The sequence below is a fragment of the Nyctibius grandis genome, chromosome 15 (genome assembly GCF_013368605.1).
Source record: "Nyctibius grandis isolate bNycGra1 chromosome 15, bNycGra1.pri, whole genome shotgun sequence".
Lineage (NCBI taxonomy): Eukaryota > Metazoa > Chordata > Aves > Nyctibiiformes > Nyctibiidae > Nyctibius > Nyctibius grandis.
In genome coordinates, this window is record NC_090672.1 from 12,131,640 (window position 1) to 12,148,619 (window position 16,980).

Below are 16,980 nucleotides of genomic sequence, written 5' to 3' on the forward strand. Positions count from 1 at the left end.
ACGCAGCGCAGTGATGACGTCATCAGCGGCGCAGCCAATGGGCAGCGGCGGCGGTGATGTCATGGCCTCGCCCCCGGCCCCACGGAGCGCGGGGAGACCGACCGCTCCCCCGGGGGACAAACCCCCCCCCCACGCGAAGGGGCTTCGGCACCGTCAGATCCTGGGGGGAGATTGGGGCGTTTTAACGGCAAATGAGGATTTTTTGCTGTTTGCGGTGTCACCCCGCGCTGGGGTCGGGGCACTCAGCAGCCCCCCGGGCCTGCTCGGACACTGCAGCGAGTCCCCGAGCTGCGACCCTAAAAGTCCCCAACCAGGGCAGGCCCCGGCGACACGGTGCGAGCAGCAGGCAGGGGTGCACCGGGGCTGGGATTCATGGCTAGCCGGGGGAAAGTGGATAAAGGGAGGGGGACAAAAAAGAGGGGGGACAGAGATGGCACTTGCAGTGAGGGGGATGTCAGCGCTGGGGGCACACCAGGAAGGGGATCGGCACCAGAGCGGTGTCAGGGGAGCTCTGGACTTCACAGCTCAGCCCTGTCTGAGCACAGTGTCCCCTCTGCGGTCCCCCACCTGGCATGGGAACAGCGTGACTCAACGCGTGACTCACCCACCCCAAACGAAGCCAGTGATGAAGCACTTCGGTCAAGGAAGATTTAGATTAACCCAAGCTTCTAAAACCCCTGTGCAATGAGAGGCACCGTACCCCGCACCGGGCTCAGGACCCCGTCACATCCCCCCAGCCCAGGAGCAGTCCTCACAGCCCCGAGTGGCCCTGGCACGGTGCCGGCAGCGGCGGGTGCATCTGAGTCACGGCCCACGCTCGCTCAGGCTCACCTGCTCAAACACTCGGGCACGTCATGCCCCACGAGATGCTGTTGCCAAAACTGCGGCTCGGCCGCTCCCAAGAGACAGGAGGAAAACTCGGCCGGGTGCAGAGGACGGGTGGCAGGGGGGCCAAGCCAGCCCTGCTCACAGCACCCAGCCCCATCACTCCCCCTCTCCACCCACCCTGTGGGGACAGAAAAGTGGCACCTGGAGCCTTCTCCTGCCAGGGATGTGCCATACCCCAGTGGAGATGAAGGCAGAGAGATGGGGTGCACAGCCAGAAAGCTGCCGGGGTGCTCAGAGGAGACACGCTGAGGGGAGGGAGAGACCCAGAGCCAAACCCAGCATCATCTCACAGAAAGCCACACTAATCACTCAAGCAGCACAGGAATTTTATCACCTTAAGACAACTCCAGGCAGGTTTCTCCTCATTAGTCCCACTGTTTATTAAACACCCAGGCACACCAGCCATGCCAGGCCAGCAGAGCATGGGTGAGTCTCCTCCAGTTCACAGGGGGACTTGGGGGATCAGTTTTTGTCTACCCCAGCTGCAAGATGCCAGCAGTGCCTGGCTGAAACACGGCTGTCCTGCAGCCAAAGCTGCTCCCTCAGCTTCTTGGTCAAGGAGAGCATTACCCCATTTTCCCAAGCTCTACAACTTCCAGGCTAGCAGCTACCATGGATCGATAAGCACCAGATGCCCAACACTAAGAATGAGTCCCAAGCTGGACACTTACTGTTTAACACCCTGTAGCCTTGAGAAACACCAGGAGGTTTCTTCAGGGAACATCTTGCTATCCCTGTTGTAGCCCACTGCTTTGTGTCCTAGGGACACTGCCCAAGGGCTGGCTCCAGCCCCTGAGGATTGGAGCTGGGGAACTCCAACACCCCTGCTCTCCAAAGCCTACAGATCTTCTCCAGTGCCTCTCCCCTGCTGATCCTTTGCAGATGGTTTTGCCACAATTGCTAATTTAGCAAGAGGGAGATGGGGGCTTGTTAGCAAGTTGGATTATAGGGGGATTAACGATGATAACACTTTGATACCATGGCTGTTCAGCAGCCCAGTGCCACGAGGTCAGCCATAAAGAGCTGGAACATCACCACAGACTTTACGATAACCTAACATACCTGGTTCTCTGCCAAGAAGAGATATGAGCATCTCAAGAGCTAAGACAGGTGGGCCAGAGCACCTCCACAGTCTTCTGACCTGCTGAATAAGGTTTGCCAAGAGCAGCACGTGGATGCAGCGTGGGGAAGAGGAAAGCCCTGCAAGCCAGTGCATTTTCATGCAAACCCCTGCATTTCTCCAGAGCATTGACAGAGCCAGCCTGGGGGCTCCTGCACAGCCCAGGCACACGCACAGGCTTGCTGTCCATGCAGCAGGCAGGTCTGAGCTCACGGGAGGCCACAGACCTTCCTCAAGATGCCTCAGTCCCTCTCTCTGCTCCAAGGCTGGAGCCAGACCCTCCACTTCTGCTCCATCCAGCACAGAGCAGCTTTCTCTATGTGCTTGAACAACAAGCAACAAAAATCATTTTCAAAACACAGTTTGTTCTGAAAACAAAGCATTCCTCACCATTCCTCAGAGCTACAGAGCACGGAGAGCCCCAGCACGAGGGCTCCCTCCAGTTAAAACACGCCAAGAGCCCAGCGCACACCAGCTCCTGGGTGCTGGGCACCAGCAGGTCCTCCCCTTGGCTCTCGCCCTCACCTGCCATTCAGAAAAGCCTGGGGAGGAAGAGGATTTGTTAGCTCCGGCCGGGCTGTTCCTGCCCAACAGGTTTGCTCTCCTGTCCCACATTGTTACTGTTCCCATGCAACCCCCGTAGGCACATTGGGGCACGTCCGGAAACGATTACCATCAGCTACAATAATGTTCGAGCAGCTCCAGAGCCCAGCCAATGCAGAAAAACACCCTGTTCCTTCGTTTTATGAATGAGTAAACCCTTATGCTTTCTATAAATGTCAAGATAAATTACCTGTGGGCATTCCCCTCTCAGCACAAACAACCACTTTACTGCCGCAGCTTTTTAATGGAGACATCAACCAGAATTACTTTCTTTTCTTGCGGAGGTGGGGGGATATCAAAGGAGGGGGCAATAATCATGCCCAGAGCTCCAAAGGTTTAACCTTCCCCACCCACAAGCCTCCTCAAGGCAAAAAGCCTTCATGGCCACTCACAGAGGTGCCTCGACCAGGTCACAGGCAGCAGCATCCAGGGGCTCCAGCTTCAGCACTGCCTTTCAGGGAAAGAAGGGCAGCCCAGAGAGCAGCAAAAGCCAAGTTCTCCTGGGGGAGCGCAGCTGGTGGCTTCATCACTCCACGGCTCTGCACCCAAGTGGAAAACTCCTCTTCAGGTGGCTCCAGGAGGACAACTGAGGCACTGTGACCATGGGCAAGGCCACAGGAGGGGCTCAGCAGACCCTGCCCAGCCTCTGGCACACAGCACCACAGATGAGAGCCCAGATGTAGAGCCACACTGTGCAGGTGCCCCTCTGAGCTCACCACACCAGCATCTCCTGGGTCCACCATCATACTGGCCACCGCTCTAGGACTGGGTAGGGGAGCCACAGGTTTAAACTTTGGGAAAACCCTTAGAGCTGTCACCTCCTTTCCCACTGCAGGAACCAGGCTGCTCAGTGTCCCATGAGAAGCCACCACGTCCCAGCAAAGCACCACCGAACCAGGGGGCCAGGCTGTCCTCCCCATGATACCCTACAGGCAGCCAGAGAGATGCCACATTCCTGTGACAGGTCATTCCCCACTGCCCTTCCCTTCCCCTGGAGCTCAGGTCTGTTTTCCAAAGCACGCTTGGAAGAGCAGCAGCTCCCTTTCCCAAACATGATTCACCCTCTTCCCGCATTGATAAGGCACGTCTAAAAATATACAGAGATAGTGATCTCCGAGACCCAGGTGTTGGCCTTTCTGGCGCAGCAAAAGAACAACAGGGAAATACCTAAATGTTGTGCTCAATAACGTGAGCCCATATTTTTGATTTAAGACCTGGGTATGGAAAGAAAGTCACAGATGCACCAGTGCTCTCTGCCCAGGGGCTGCCAGCAGCAGGCTCCTTGTAGCCAACGGGACAGTACCGAGCTGGCCAAGGGGGTCTCAAAGCCCTGCACCTCTCAGAGCTGAGGTGACCTTATTGCAGTCTGCAACTACCTGAAGGGAGGGTGTAGCAGGGTGGGAGTCGGCCTCTTCTCCCGGGCAACCAGCGATAGGACAAGAGGACACAGCCTCAAGCTTGGCCAGGGGAGGGTCAGGTTGGACATTAGGAAGCATTTCTTCTCAGCAAGGGTCATTAGACATTGGAAGGGGCTGCCCAGGGAGCTGGTGGAGTCACCATCTCTGGAGGGGTTTAAGACAAGACTGGACATAGCACTTAGTGCCCTGGTCTAGTTGCCATGGTGGTGTCAGGGCAATGGTTCGGACTCGATGATCCCAGAGGGCTCTTCCAACCTGATTGATTCTGTGAGGGTGAGGAAGAGCCAGGACACATTTCTGTGAGGCCACTGTGTGCTGGTGTCCCCACAGAAATCCCCTGGGTCTCGTGGCACAAGTTCCCATCACACCAGTACCACAGCACCTCTGCTATGGGAGCAGCATTTTTAGCCACAACATTGGCTTTGCAGGGTGATGGACACACACCGTTCACCATACATGGCCCCAGTGGGAGGGCAGCGAGGCTGGGCTGAGGCTTTGCCAGCTGCCAGGCAGCCCGGCTGTGCCCCACAGAGCCCAGGACCAAGCTGAAACTTGGAGCACATCATTTCAGCCAGGGTACCCAGGGTGTGCAATGCAGAGAAGCACCCGCATCCCCGGCTGGATCCCTACAGACACAGTCCCAGCTGGGGGAAGGGGCCTGGGAAAAACAGCCCAACAAACCCCCTCCAGCTCCACGGGCTTCCTTCAGGCCCTGACTTGTCAGGCAGGCTTTGGTACCGCAGCTTATCCAAACATCTTCATCTCTTTCATAAATTCAATCCCTCCTTATCAGCCATCAGGAGGAAGCGCAGGAGCTTTAGCGACTGAAGTGTGGGGAAGAGCCCAGCTCTGATTAACCCCCTCACTCCCCGGAGGTCACCCGCAGTTCAGGCGTTGTGGATTCACATGTTCTCAATCACGTACTTGGGAGCCAGGCTGGGGGTGAGAGTCCCCTTTGCATTAGCGAGAGCGCAGGGTAGGGAGGGGAGGGCCTGCAAATATTAATTTCAGAACTGCCCATTCCCAGGACTAACAGAAAGCTGTCAAAAACCAACAGCTCTTAAAGCCTCAGCTCCTGGAGCCATGGGAATAAACAATAGCCTCAACTGTAGGATTTGTTTTTTAAAAATGACATTTCTGTAGCAATGGGCGGCCAGGATGATTTTTTCCTGGGTGACTGGAACACACCTGAAGGGCTGACATTTGAAGGTAAATCAAACACTCCAGGAGATGGCCTTTAGAAAGAAATCGCATTGTTTTTATACGCCCATCACATATATATTCAAGCACATGGACTTGAACTTTGTTTGCTCCCTGGTGTGTAGAAAACCACCCCAGGATTTGGGTCCTTCACCAGGTGAGGTATCACAGCACAAACCTCAGTTTATAACCCAGGTCATGATTTTTGGCAGTTCTCAACACACAGACACCCACTGAAGAGACACAGGCAGGGAGAAAGGCTCTTCCCAAGGGAAAAAAAATCCTGATTTTTACTAAGACCTCCTGGCAAAGCAGCCAGCCCCCTCCTACCACAGCTCCTGGGGACAAGGCACAGCAAACAGCCCATATTTAACATCAGGTGACAGCGCTGGCACGTGGAGCACGGGGAGGCACCTTTCCCACACCCGGGCGTCCTGGCAGGGCTCACCTCACCACACAGCCTTCCAGGATGCGGCCAGAGAGACAACACAGCTCATCCAAGGTCAAACAGGAGCCTGGGGCAGCAGAAACGTGGGTGCTGGTGTTTTGTCACAGCACTTCACCGCAGGATGTCCCTCGGGCAGCTCTGCCCTGAGCAGCAGCTGCTCGTGTTTGCACATCCCCAGCATCAGCTGTGGGCAAAGCCCCTGCTGCAGATCTGGGGCCACGTGACACCACGGTGGACCCTTCCCACCTATTAGCATGGTGGCCACTGCACATCCCACCGCTCTGATCCAGGACGTGGAGATGAAGCGTTTTCCCACCAGCACCTGCATCATTCTCCAAAACCCCCATCCACCCCACCAACATTCTCCAAAACCCCCATCCACCCCACCAACGTCCTCCTCCTTGCAGTCGCTTGTGGCTACTTGACTTGATCTAGCCTGAGGTTATGGGGGGATGGTGACACCACAGCAGAGCTTCTGTCCCTTGAATTAATTAGGTGCTTCTCTTTTCCCCCAAAACCAGCTGATCACCCATTTCCACCACCCTCAGCACATGGAAGTTCACTTTTCCATCCTGATGCACAGAGGATGAAGAGGCAGGTTTTCCCAAAAAAGCATTCAAATCAGCCCAAGGAAGAGCTGCTTCTGCCAGCAAACCCTCTCCAGTTCAACCCAAGAACCTGCTAGTGCAAAGCTTCACAAAAAGAAGCTGTGAAGGGAGGAGGAAAGGACCCCACTTTCAGATTTCCCAAGGGCATCATCCTTGGGCACATCAGCTCAACAGCAAGGTCTAAGCAAGGAGGAGCTGAGCCCTCTGCCAGGGCTGGCCAGGCTTGTCAGTAAACCCAGTGCTGGGTGGAAACACAGCTGGGAGATCAATGAAGCAGCAGGCTGCAGATGCAACCAGCCTGCTCCATTCTACAAACAGCTCTCTAACAGACCACAGAAGGATTTCTTTGGGGAACAGGGAGCAAACACATCACCTGAGGCGCCTCAAACTGTAGGGAAGAAGGACACCTCAGAGAGCAGCAGAGCTGGGCTGGATGAGATGGCCAGATAGGTCTTTTCCTAGATTTAATCTTTTTAATTCATTGTCATTCCCACAATAATGCTCTGTGCTTTTAATTAAGTAAACCACAATATCGTTTCAAGGAGATACACAAAGGGCTGGCTTGCTCTCAGCAGAGCTGACGTGCTGTTTCCAGCTCCCAGTTGGATGGTAATGCTGGAGACAGGAATCACCAAAAACCCAGGAGATGGCTTTCCAAGGGGGCTCTTCCTCATTGCCCACGTACTCCAGCCTGCACACTCCAAATCACCCTTGGGAACCTGAGAGCAATCCATTCAGTGAGGACCATCAGCATCACCTCACATGACTGATGTGAGCTCCAAGACACATTGCCAGGCACAGAGGACAACACGGTCACTGGAAGGCTCTGACCCACAACATCTCTAAATCCCCAGGATGGGTGACCTGAGAGCACTGGTGGCAGATACCCCTATCCCCCTTCCCATCCTGCTCCCACTTGGACAGCAGTGGGGAAGAACTGCACATACTGGTTTCTTTGCCTGCCTGGGGCTTCCTTTCACCAGATGATTCCTGGGCGGTTTTTTGCCTGTATCATGCCTTGAAAACTCCTGGAACTGGAGGCACTTCAAATTTTGCTAACAAAGCTTGACATCAGATTTTGCAAGGTAAGAGCCTGAAAAGCAGCCACATCTTTCTACTGCATGGCCATAGCAGCAGTAGTAGAGGAAGGGAGGTGAAGAATGCCATGTCCCAGCTCAAGCTGCCTCAGAAAAGCAGGAGAAAAACCACAACTGAGTGGGATTCAGCCTACTGCAAGCTAACACATGCTCCACAGGGGCTCAGAGCAACGAGGTCTTCTGATTCACAGCTTCACCCAGAACTTCTTGCTACAGAAATGGCTCTACTAGGCATCTTTTCCCTGTGCCTACATAACTTCTGATAAGCAGTTTAAGGTACTCTGTGTAATTGACGGCTCAAAGGAGAAGTGACCTTCAGCACTGCTCAGGAACTGGGAAGAGACTTACTGTGAAGCCAACAGCCAAAACCATGCCTACATTAAATGTCAACACAAAGCCTAGTCAGTGCACATGACCCCAGTATCAATCCAGTCAGCTCTCACAAAAGACAGGAGACAACAGCATCCTCTCCAAAGTCCAGACCACAACTGGAAATAGAAGAAAGAGGGGCTGAAGGGAACAGTAAAAAGAAATCTTTACTTGATGACGCACCTTCCTGAATAGTTTGCTTTAAAAGCAACACTCCCATCAAACTGGTGAGCTCTGCGCCACCTTTAAGGTTCTTTCCAGGTTGGTTGGCTTGTTTGCATTTTTTTAATTTAATGACTGAAAAAAATTAAACAATTAACCACAGAACTAGAAGGAAGGCGTCTGCAGGTCAAAGAGATGCTCCCTGAGAAAGCAGGTTGGCAGTTGCCAAGAGCATCAGCATCCCCACAGTGATGGAAACCAAGCAGTGCTCATGGCTCCTGTCACCCAGGAGCGATGGGGGAACTGTGCATCCCAGCCCTGGGATTCAGCAGCACCTTCACCTCGTGCACACACAGCAGCAAGAGGCAGATGGACACAACAAAGCACTTGTCCCCCAGCCCTGGAACAGCAATAGCTTTCCCCAAAGAGCCAGCCAGCCCTCACACTTCTCATCCCAAACCCCTTCCTCCATCCCATCAGAGGGGCATCAAGTTAAAGAAAACCAGGGATTTTGAAAAAGAGAAGGGAGGGAAAAAAAAGGCCAGAAAACATTTCTTCATTCTCCAGGAATGATTAATTATCTGCCTTGGCAAGTGTAAAATACCTCAGCAGCGCTGTAGGCTGGGCTGAGTTATGGAGTGCGAGCGCTCCGAAAGCTCCCCCCGCCTCCAGATCCCCCAGCCAGGGCTGCGGGCTGGAATTAAAGCGCGCGCTGCCGAAAGGTAAGAGGCACAACACCCCTTTTGTAGGGAAAAGGGTTTGGGGACTGTAACGAGGGGCCAGTTTCTTAAAATAAAAGCAGTTCTTAATAATCCACAATTAAAGCAAACGGTGGCTGTGTCAGCAGAAACACCTTGCTTGAAGCTGGGTTAGGTCCCACGTACGTCTCCCCCAGGCAGCAGCACAGAGCAGCTTGCCAGACCCAACCTGCACCCCGGGGATGCTCCAGCACCCACTACTGTCCCAGCGAGAGGGGAGGATGTTCCTCACCTCCTGGCACTCGAGGGAGGGGTGGGAGAAGGGTGCTCCCCTTCAGGAGGGCATTCAAGTGGGCATTTCTAAAAGCAGAAATGAAAAGCCTCAGACAAGGTGGGAGGTGACGTTTCCAGTGGGGTCCCCTTGCTCCCATCCTCCCTGCAGCCCCAGGAGCTGCCAAGCACTCAGCTCCTGGATGGGAGTAGGTGTGGGAATACTCAGGGAGGACAGCATGGTCAACAGACCATTAACCCCCAATGTCCTGAAAGACACCATTGCCACCAAGAAGCATGTCCTTGTGCATCAGCAGGAGGGGAAGCCCAGCTTGGGTAGATACAGGCCAAAATTGATCAGCTGGACAGCCAGCAGGTCATCACAAGGCACTGGTAAGAAGATTGCAATTAATTACTGCATCCTTGGGATCTTTTATTCTCTCCACCAGACGAGAACATCCTACTTTACATGGAAAGCTGGGATCCCACACCCTGTACTTCGCCATGGGTAACCTGCAGACCATACCAGTTGAACCTGAGGCACATCTCTCCCTCTCCAAAGCTGCCAGGTAGGGGTAACCACTACTCTCCCAATTACCTATGCCTTCAACTTTATCTAAAACCTGTCCCCTTTTGCCACTGAAACACCTTTAACCACCCAAAGATATCTATAGTCACGTAGGAGAGGGAAAGGAGACCTGCAGCCAAGGCAGCTCTCCACACTATCACACCAGGCTGCTGCCAGCCATCACTTGGAGGACAGGAGCACCTAGAAGGTAACACCTCTCTGGCAGGTGCCAGCATATGGGACAGGTTTTTCCCTGGAGCAGTGACCTTTCTCAGTTGTGAGAGGACACTTGTGAAGGAGGAAGCGGGGTGACAGTTACACCAAAAGCCCAAGACGATCTGCTAAGCTTCAGGACAAAGAATCCCAAAGGGCACGTTTGCCAAGAGCAACTTTGCAACTGGAGATGCCCCAGAGCAAGCCACCACAGCAAGGAGCGTTAGCACCCAGAGAGGTCCCTTCCTTGACAGGCACAGAGCAAGCTGCAGGAGCCAGGAACCATTCATGCCTCAACTTTGTAGGATGCTTGGAGCTTTTTTTTTTTTCCCCTCCCCAAGATCATTTGCTAGAAGCAGCTCTTTCATTTGGACTTAATGTTTAATCACCTCCACACTGTCCAGCTGCTTCTGACCAGCCCAGAACTCTCCTGCCTCCTTGGCACACAAGAGGAGTCACTTCCAACCAAATCACCTCCAGAACAAGCAATAGAAAACAGAGCACCGCCAAGCAGCCCTCTGAGGACCCCATCCCTGGGACCCACCACCCCGGGTGGGCAGCCCAGGCCTCCCAGCACCACTGCTGGACCCCGGGGCAGCCCGCGCCTGGCGCTGCCCTAAGCCCATCATGTGCAGCAGGCGCTCGTGCCAGCGGCAGCCGCTGCACCGCCTCCCTCTCCAAATCAGATTAAACCCACCGAGCCGCTGGGGCCATGCAGGTTGTGTCACTGTAATTAAATCAGATTTACTCTCCCCTCCGCCGCCTTCCCCAAGAGGAATTCTAGTAACTGTGCGAGGCTGGGCAGGGGGAAGGGCTGCTAGCATCACACCACGCTGCTGAACAGAGAGAAATCAGGAAATGCACTGCTTAATTCTCCACTTCTAATAATCCTCCATGGGAGCTAAAACCACCCGGCTGGGTCCAGGACTCGGGGCACCGTCCCCCCACCAACGCAGGCAGTGGTGGGTGTTGCCAAGCCGGGGTTTCACGCTGGTGTTTGGTGCCAGCGGAGCCCTGGGCATCGGTGGGTTTCCTTTGGGATAGAGGGTGATGCAGCGAGGGCTGCAAAGCCAGACGGGGTGGTCCTGGGTCACACACACCATCCGCTGGCTTCTGCCACCACCAGCCCTGTTCCCGGCTCCGCAGCCCAGCGGCACTCAGCGCTTTTCAAGCCTTCGCGGCCAATTCACACCCAGCTCAAATTGCTCAAGACCAAAGGCAATTACGGGTTTGGGTTTGTTGTTTTCTGATGGCAGGTTAGATGGAGCACGTGCCAGAAACCACCGGCGCTGCTTTTCCAAAGCAAACGTTGGTACGGGGCAGGAGAGCTGGAGCGGCAGCCCTGGCTCGCGAGGACACGCGCGCTCCTGGCAAAGGAGCCCAGAACGCCCCCGTGCACGGAGGGACCTCGCTTTGTTGCCTCTGCAGGACCAGAGGCCCCGAGCCAGGCTTTCTGCTGGCATCGCCAGATGACCATAAAGACAGTGGGTTTCTTTTTCTTCCCCAAGATGAGGACACAAAGCCAGAGGTCCTGCAGGACCTCAGGGAGCCACGGTCCTGCTGCCTCGTTTATCTCCAGCAGAGCTTTGGACTTGCTCTTGCCTCGACCACTTAAACATGGACAGAGCTGGGGCCAACAGCTCCTGCAAGAGGAACACCAGAGGCATGAGCAGACCTGCCCCATCCCATAACCTCATTGATGGGTCACAGGAAAACCCAGCCCTGCTGAGAACTAAGAGCCAAGTCTCTTCCTTCCCTCTGCTCCTCACCAACACAACTGTGCCAACAAAGCCCAAGGGCAGACCAGACTGAGAGCCTCAAGGGCCATCTTGGTCCCACACCTCCAGCTCCTTTGGCACTGATGGCGAGCGGCATCGCTGCCTTCCTTCAGGCTACGGGCCTCTCCCCAGCCTGGGCTACCCCAGCTAGAGCTCTTCCAGGAGGCCAGCAAAGCTCTTGTTGGAGACTGAGGGCATGGAGGAAGAACAAAGCATGCTCTGAATTGCCAGCTTTGCCTGGGGAGGTGGTGGTGGGGAATTATATTAATTAACATTTAAATATCCATTTGGCTGTATTTTTAGCCTACAACAAGGAGATATGTTTGGTTTTCTCATTATTCTTTTAGCACCTGAACCCAAACCCACAACACAAACCGGTCATCACCATTCTAACCACAGGAGCATCCTCCCCTCACCGCCGGGGCTCAGGGGGAAAACATTCCTCCGTGCATTTCCACACTGGCAGCACACACCCACAGCTCTGGGAATGGGAAGCCAGCCTCCAAATTACAGCAATTAACACTATGTACATTAATAAATGAGCCTGGTTTTCCCAACAGAATAACCTGCAGGGGCTTGTTGGCACAACCAGGAGGCCTGAGCCTGGGAGAACATCCTGCTCCCATGCGGGGAGAGGTGGAAGGGACCATCAGTGTCCTCCCCTGCCCAGGAGCACCTGGGAGGCATCAGCTCCTGCAGAGCCTTGGACAAGCAGCCCAGGGAGATGAAGCTGTTTCCAGCCAGCAGATATCTGCAGGGACATTTGGAGCCCCCACACTTGCATCTCCCCTGCTCCCAGCACTCCCCAGCCAAACCAGAGGCCACCCCAGTCCCCTTTCTTTCCATCAGGGAAGGTTTTTCCTACTTTTTCTTTTTTAATAAAGGTGCAGGGTGGATGCAGGTATAAAAAGGAGCCATTTACTCCAAGCCTTGCCTCCCTCACCCCTTTCCAAATTCTTCACAGCCTGTTTTCCTTTTCCAATCAAGAAAGAAAACGTTCCAGCAAGCAAGACTAGACACAGGGAGAGGAAACAGCGGTTTACTTCACCAGCCAAGGCAAATTATACCACCTATTATGCCAGCCACCCATTCCCATCACTGGTTGCACGCAAACGACGGGGTAATTTCACCTTCCCTGGAGCACAAACAAGCCCTCACACCACAGCCCCACCAGCAGCCCCTTCACCCAGCCCCACAAACCCTGTGCAAGTCTGCAACCCTCTGCCCCACCGTGGGAAATCAGGGCAGGAGTTTAAGGGAACAGCTGAAATTCATCCCAAAGCAGGTTTCTTGCAGCCATGGCTCCTTCAGGCATCCCAGTTGGGAATCCCCATCGAATCCCTTGGGCCACCTCGGACCTGCCACCACCAGTCCCCTCTGCCTCGCAGGCTCCCTCCTCAGCTGGGCTTCCAGCCCTTATTGCTCCCCAGAGCACAGACAATAATATCACATTTTATATGGAAAACACTAAAGTGGGAATCACACCTTTTAAAAAGATATTTCCACCTCACTGCCTACAACCAGGCTTTGCCTTCCCCTCCCCACCAGACTTCACTATCAGGCCTCTAAGGCTGTTTAATTGAAAAGAATGTGATTTAGGCTAATTGACAGCAGATGAGTTACACAGCTAGAAAGCAAGGGGACATTTGATCAATGTGATTTACGGCAGCAGAGAACCAACCATCCCAGGTCTTTGCATCCCACTTACAGCCCCACTGCCAAAACAGTTCAGCTGGCAAAAAAAGAGTAATTAGTGTTTAATTTCTTAACAATTTTTTTTACCTTCCTTTTAATTGTGCTACATAAAACTGTCCTAGAATTTTACAGCCTCCAAAGCTACGTCCTGGACCAGCCCTCTCTGCTGGTTTTAATTAGGGTGAGAGAGGGCTGTCATGTTAGTTTAAAGAGGAGGTGGAGAACGTCAGACCACACTCCAGGAAGGGTTTGCCATTACAAGCACCCAGCCAACGTCACCAGGCACTGTGTGGGGAGCAAAGCCTGCCCCCCCAGCACCATGACACGCTGCTGTAGCCAAGGGCTAACGCATCCTGCTCGCAACGGGATGGTCTGGCTTCTGTGCACCAGAAAACCACTCTGCTGGGAGGGAACAGAGATCTTCAGCAGAATTTCCTCCCCTCAAAGGCAACCGAAAGGTGAAGGCTTAGAGGGCAAAACTCACTCAGCTTTGAGTGTTTGCTGCCAAGCAGCTTTTGGGCTAACGGGCATTCCTGCGGGATTGGATCTGGAGGCACCCAGCGCTGCTCCTGCCCCGGGGGTTATCGAGATGCACACCAAGCCCCGGTGTGAACTGTGCAAAACACGGCCCCAAAACCACCCAAACTGGAGAGGAGCTCGTGGAGGTAAGCCAGGCTGTGTCCTCAGCCATGGTGGGTACCAGAGGAGGATCAGGATCGGTCCCACAGCATCCCAGAGGAATGGGGGTATGGATGGGGTTGCAGCCAACTGCAGAGCCACCAGCTCAGTGGGAGCAGGAGACACGGCACCACCCAGAAACGGGTAGATGCCACCAGCAGCCGCCTTCCCTCTGGTCTCCAGCAGCACAAGAGCAGAGCACATGCTGCTGCACACCGTGTCAAGGCTCCAGCTGGAACCAGAGTTCCTGCTGACTGGCGCAGGAAAGCCAAGTAAAACACCACAGGGGACAATCCGCCCCGTGTTCCCACTCAGCTCACACATTGCCCCCATATTTACCTCCCTTTGCCTCTGGCCATCCCGGCAGAGCCAAGCACCAGGCAGGGACACACCAGCCAGGGCAGCCCAGGGGATGGAGCGGGGCCAGCTCTGCGCCATACACACAGTACTCAGGGCTTTACAACCCAGTAGTTATTACAATTAAAAACACAACAGGGGAGCATCTCCCTAGGAAGGCACATTAGGATTAAAATACATGAGAGGCATCCCCACAGCAACACCACAACCTGCTCATACTCTGCAATTATTTTCAGAGGTGATGGAGGAGAGTGTATTGCAAGTGCCATCACAGTGCATCAGGAGGTGGGAATGGAGCACCCTTCCCCTCCCAGCCTAAAACTCTTTGGGGAAACCTTGCTTGGGGCAGCTCCAGCCAGGGCAGGGAGCTCTTCTCAGCCCAATTCCCAGCCCACACCTCCTCCAAATTTGACAAAGATATTATTATGGCTTTTGAGAAAGTCATCAGCAAGGGAGAGGTGAGAGAGCTGCCCAAGGGGCAGCTGGAACATCAGCTCATCCCTTGCAGGACACCAGACCTCCCCAGAGGAGCTTATGTGCAGAAGGTGGAAAAGAGGAGGGAAGCACACATGGACAAACAAGAAGGGGAAAGGGTTGAAGAAAGAGCTGAGAAATACCCAATGTAATGGGAAAGGGACCCATTTTCCTCCATTTTCTAAGCTTGGCCCTACTTAGGAAATCTTGGGATTCCTGGAAAGGATTTTTCCAGGGGAAAACAAAGGATTAGACCCTTAATGAACAGACAGCAGGCTTGGATTTGCTCAGCTGTGTTGTCTGAAGAACAAAAAACAATAATCAGCTATTTCAGTCCTGGGTTTGGCCCCCTTCGCACGCTAAATCCCTTGGCAACATCACACCAACACGATAGCCGAGGCATGTAACACCCAAGCCCATTTATCTGCAGCTTACACAGACCTCAGTCAAGTCCAGGAGCTTGGTGCAACACACAAAAACCAGGAGAAGAAGTTCAGCCTCACCTACCTCCACCTCCAACACCCTCCTCGAGTGCAAAGGCAGCTGCTCCTCCTGCAAAGCCCCATCACATAACCAGGACTCAGCCTCCGCGGGGAGCTTTTAACTGACACCAGAATTAGGGACACCTGGATGGTGCTAAGAAAGCTGGGAAACTGCTGGGGGTCAAAAATTGCCCCCAGGTGCTCAGCCTTGCTCCCAGGTGTGGTTTGCTCCAAGCAAGAATTAAACGAGTAAAGCTGTGTGCAACTTCTGCAGAGGGTGAAGATGCTGGTCTGTAGGCAGTCCTTGTAACTGGGGCTTGTTTCACCCATGGCAATCACAAATATGCTCATTAATCACAAATATGCTCATTAATCACTACCATTTGCATAGCACGACTGCGGGGAGCTCTGTAGGTACCCAATGTACCTGGTACTAAGCAAGCACAGGCAATAAGAATCTCCAGCCTAAAAAGGTTTTGTATCTCCACATGATATTTCCAGCTCTTCTAGCAAGGCCAAAGGGCTTAAAAAACAAACCAAAAGCCTTTTTCCATCTTTCTCAGGGGCCATGGAAAGTACCACACGCCACTCACCCCCCGCCTTTTGTTTTTTAATAAAGAAATCGCTGATTATAAGCTAAAAAAAACAACTTTTTGAGCCTTTACTCAGCAGTGGCAAGGGGACACAAGTCCCCAGCTCAGTGTGACAGATCCCTCCAAGGAGGTGACAGAAGTCCAGCGTGGAGACACCGAGACCCACAGGCTTATACACAAATCCCAGCTTTCAGGGGGCTTCAGACTAAGTTTAACCCCAGTTTGCAGCAGCAGCCTTATCTCCTCGCAAGGAGACAAAGCCAGAGACTTTCCCCTTTCTGCTTGCAGCTAAACTAATGGTGAAACTTGGCATTTTAGGGGAAAAAAAACCCAGGTTACAACAACTCACCAGCCAGCAGAGCCCCAGGAGCAGCCCCTCACCCAGAGCAGCCCCAGGCTCATCTCTCCTCCCCACACCACTTACAGGGCCCCCACGCACCTTCCCCGGCTGCTCCGAAGGGGTGATGCTGGGAGCTGGGGGGTGCTGAAGGGTTCCCTGTTTGCAGAGAAGCCTCGAGGAGCAGGTCCTTGCCTGGCACGCACAAGCACACCTGGGAGAACGATGTAGGAGATGAAAACTGTTATTTCCAGCCCCTGTTGTGCAGATTTCTGATGTTTTGTGAGTGTGTCGCTATTTCAGGCGAAGGCAAGCAAGAAAATCTGAAAAAATATTGAGAAATGGGAAAAACTGCATCTCCAGAAAAGCCCAACCACCCCCACTCCATCCATGCTGGTGTTTGCTAGAAGCCCCCGAGCACTGTGCTCAGAGCGGTGCTGGGTCCCCATCCGTGTGCCCCTGCAGCATCCCGGGTGGGACCCATCCCGCACACACCTGCAGCCGCAGCCTGACACCCCTAAGCTGCCAAAACAAACAGGGGATGGAGCACATGCAGCTCCCAGACCTGCACACCATCATCTCCGGGACCCAGGCGGGTCTGGACATCCCCCCCCGCGCTGGCCGGCAGCGCCAGCAGATGGGTTTTACGAGCCCTGGAGGAAAAATAACATCTAGATGAGCATCTCTAACTGCCCATAAATACACCCCAGATGATGCAGGGACAGATGAAATGGGGCAGAGACAGGGATGGGAATGGAAAACTGCAAGAGGGGGTTGGCTGGGGTTGGCCTGTGTGCCCCCCGGCTGCTCACCTGGCCTCCTCCTCCTCCTCCCTGCGATGGCTCCTGGCTTCTAACTTGGTATTTTTTCAATCTGAAGCAAGGAAAATTAACCACCTGCCATCCCTGAGCCTTCCCCATCCCA

The 16,980-nt window shown here is 53.9% G+C and overlaps 1 protein-coding gene across 1 annotated transcript in view; it reads left to right on the forward strand.

The window, feature by feature from the left end:
- RPL38 (ribosomal protein L38) overlaps positions 1-16,980 on the forward strand; it is a 326,451-nt gene that overhangs the window by 27,469 nt on the left and 282,002 nt on the right. The window lies entirely within an intron of this gene.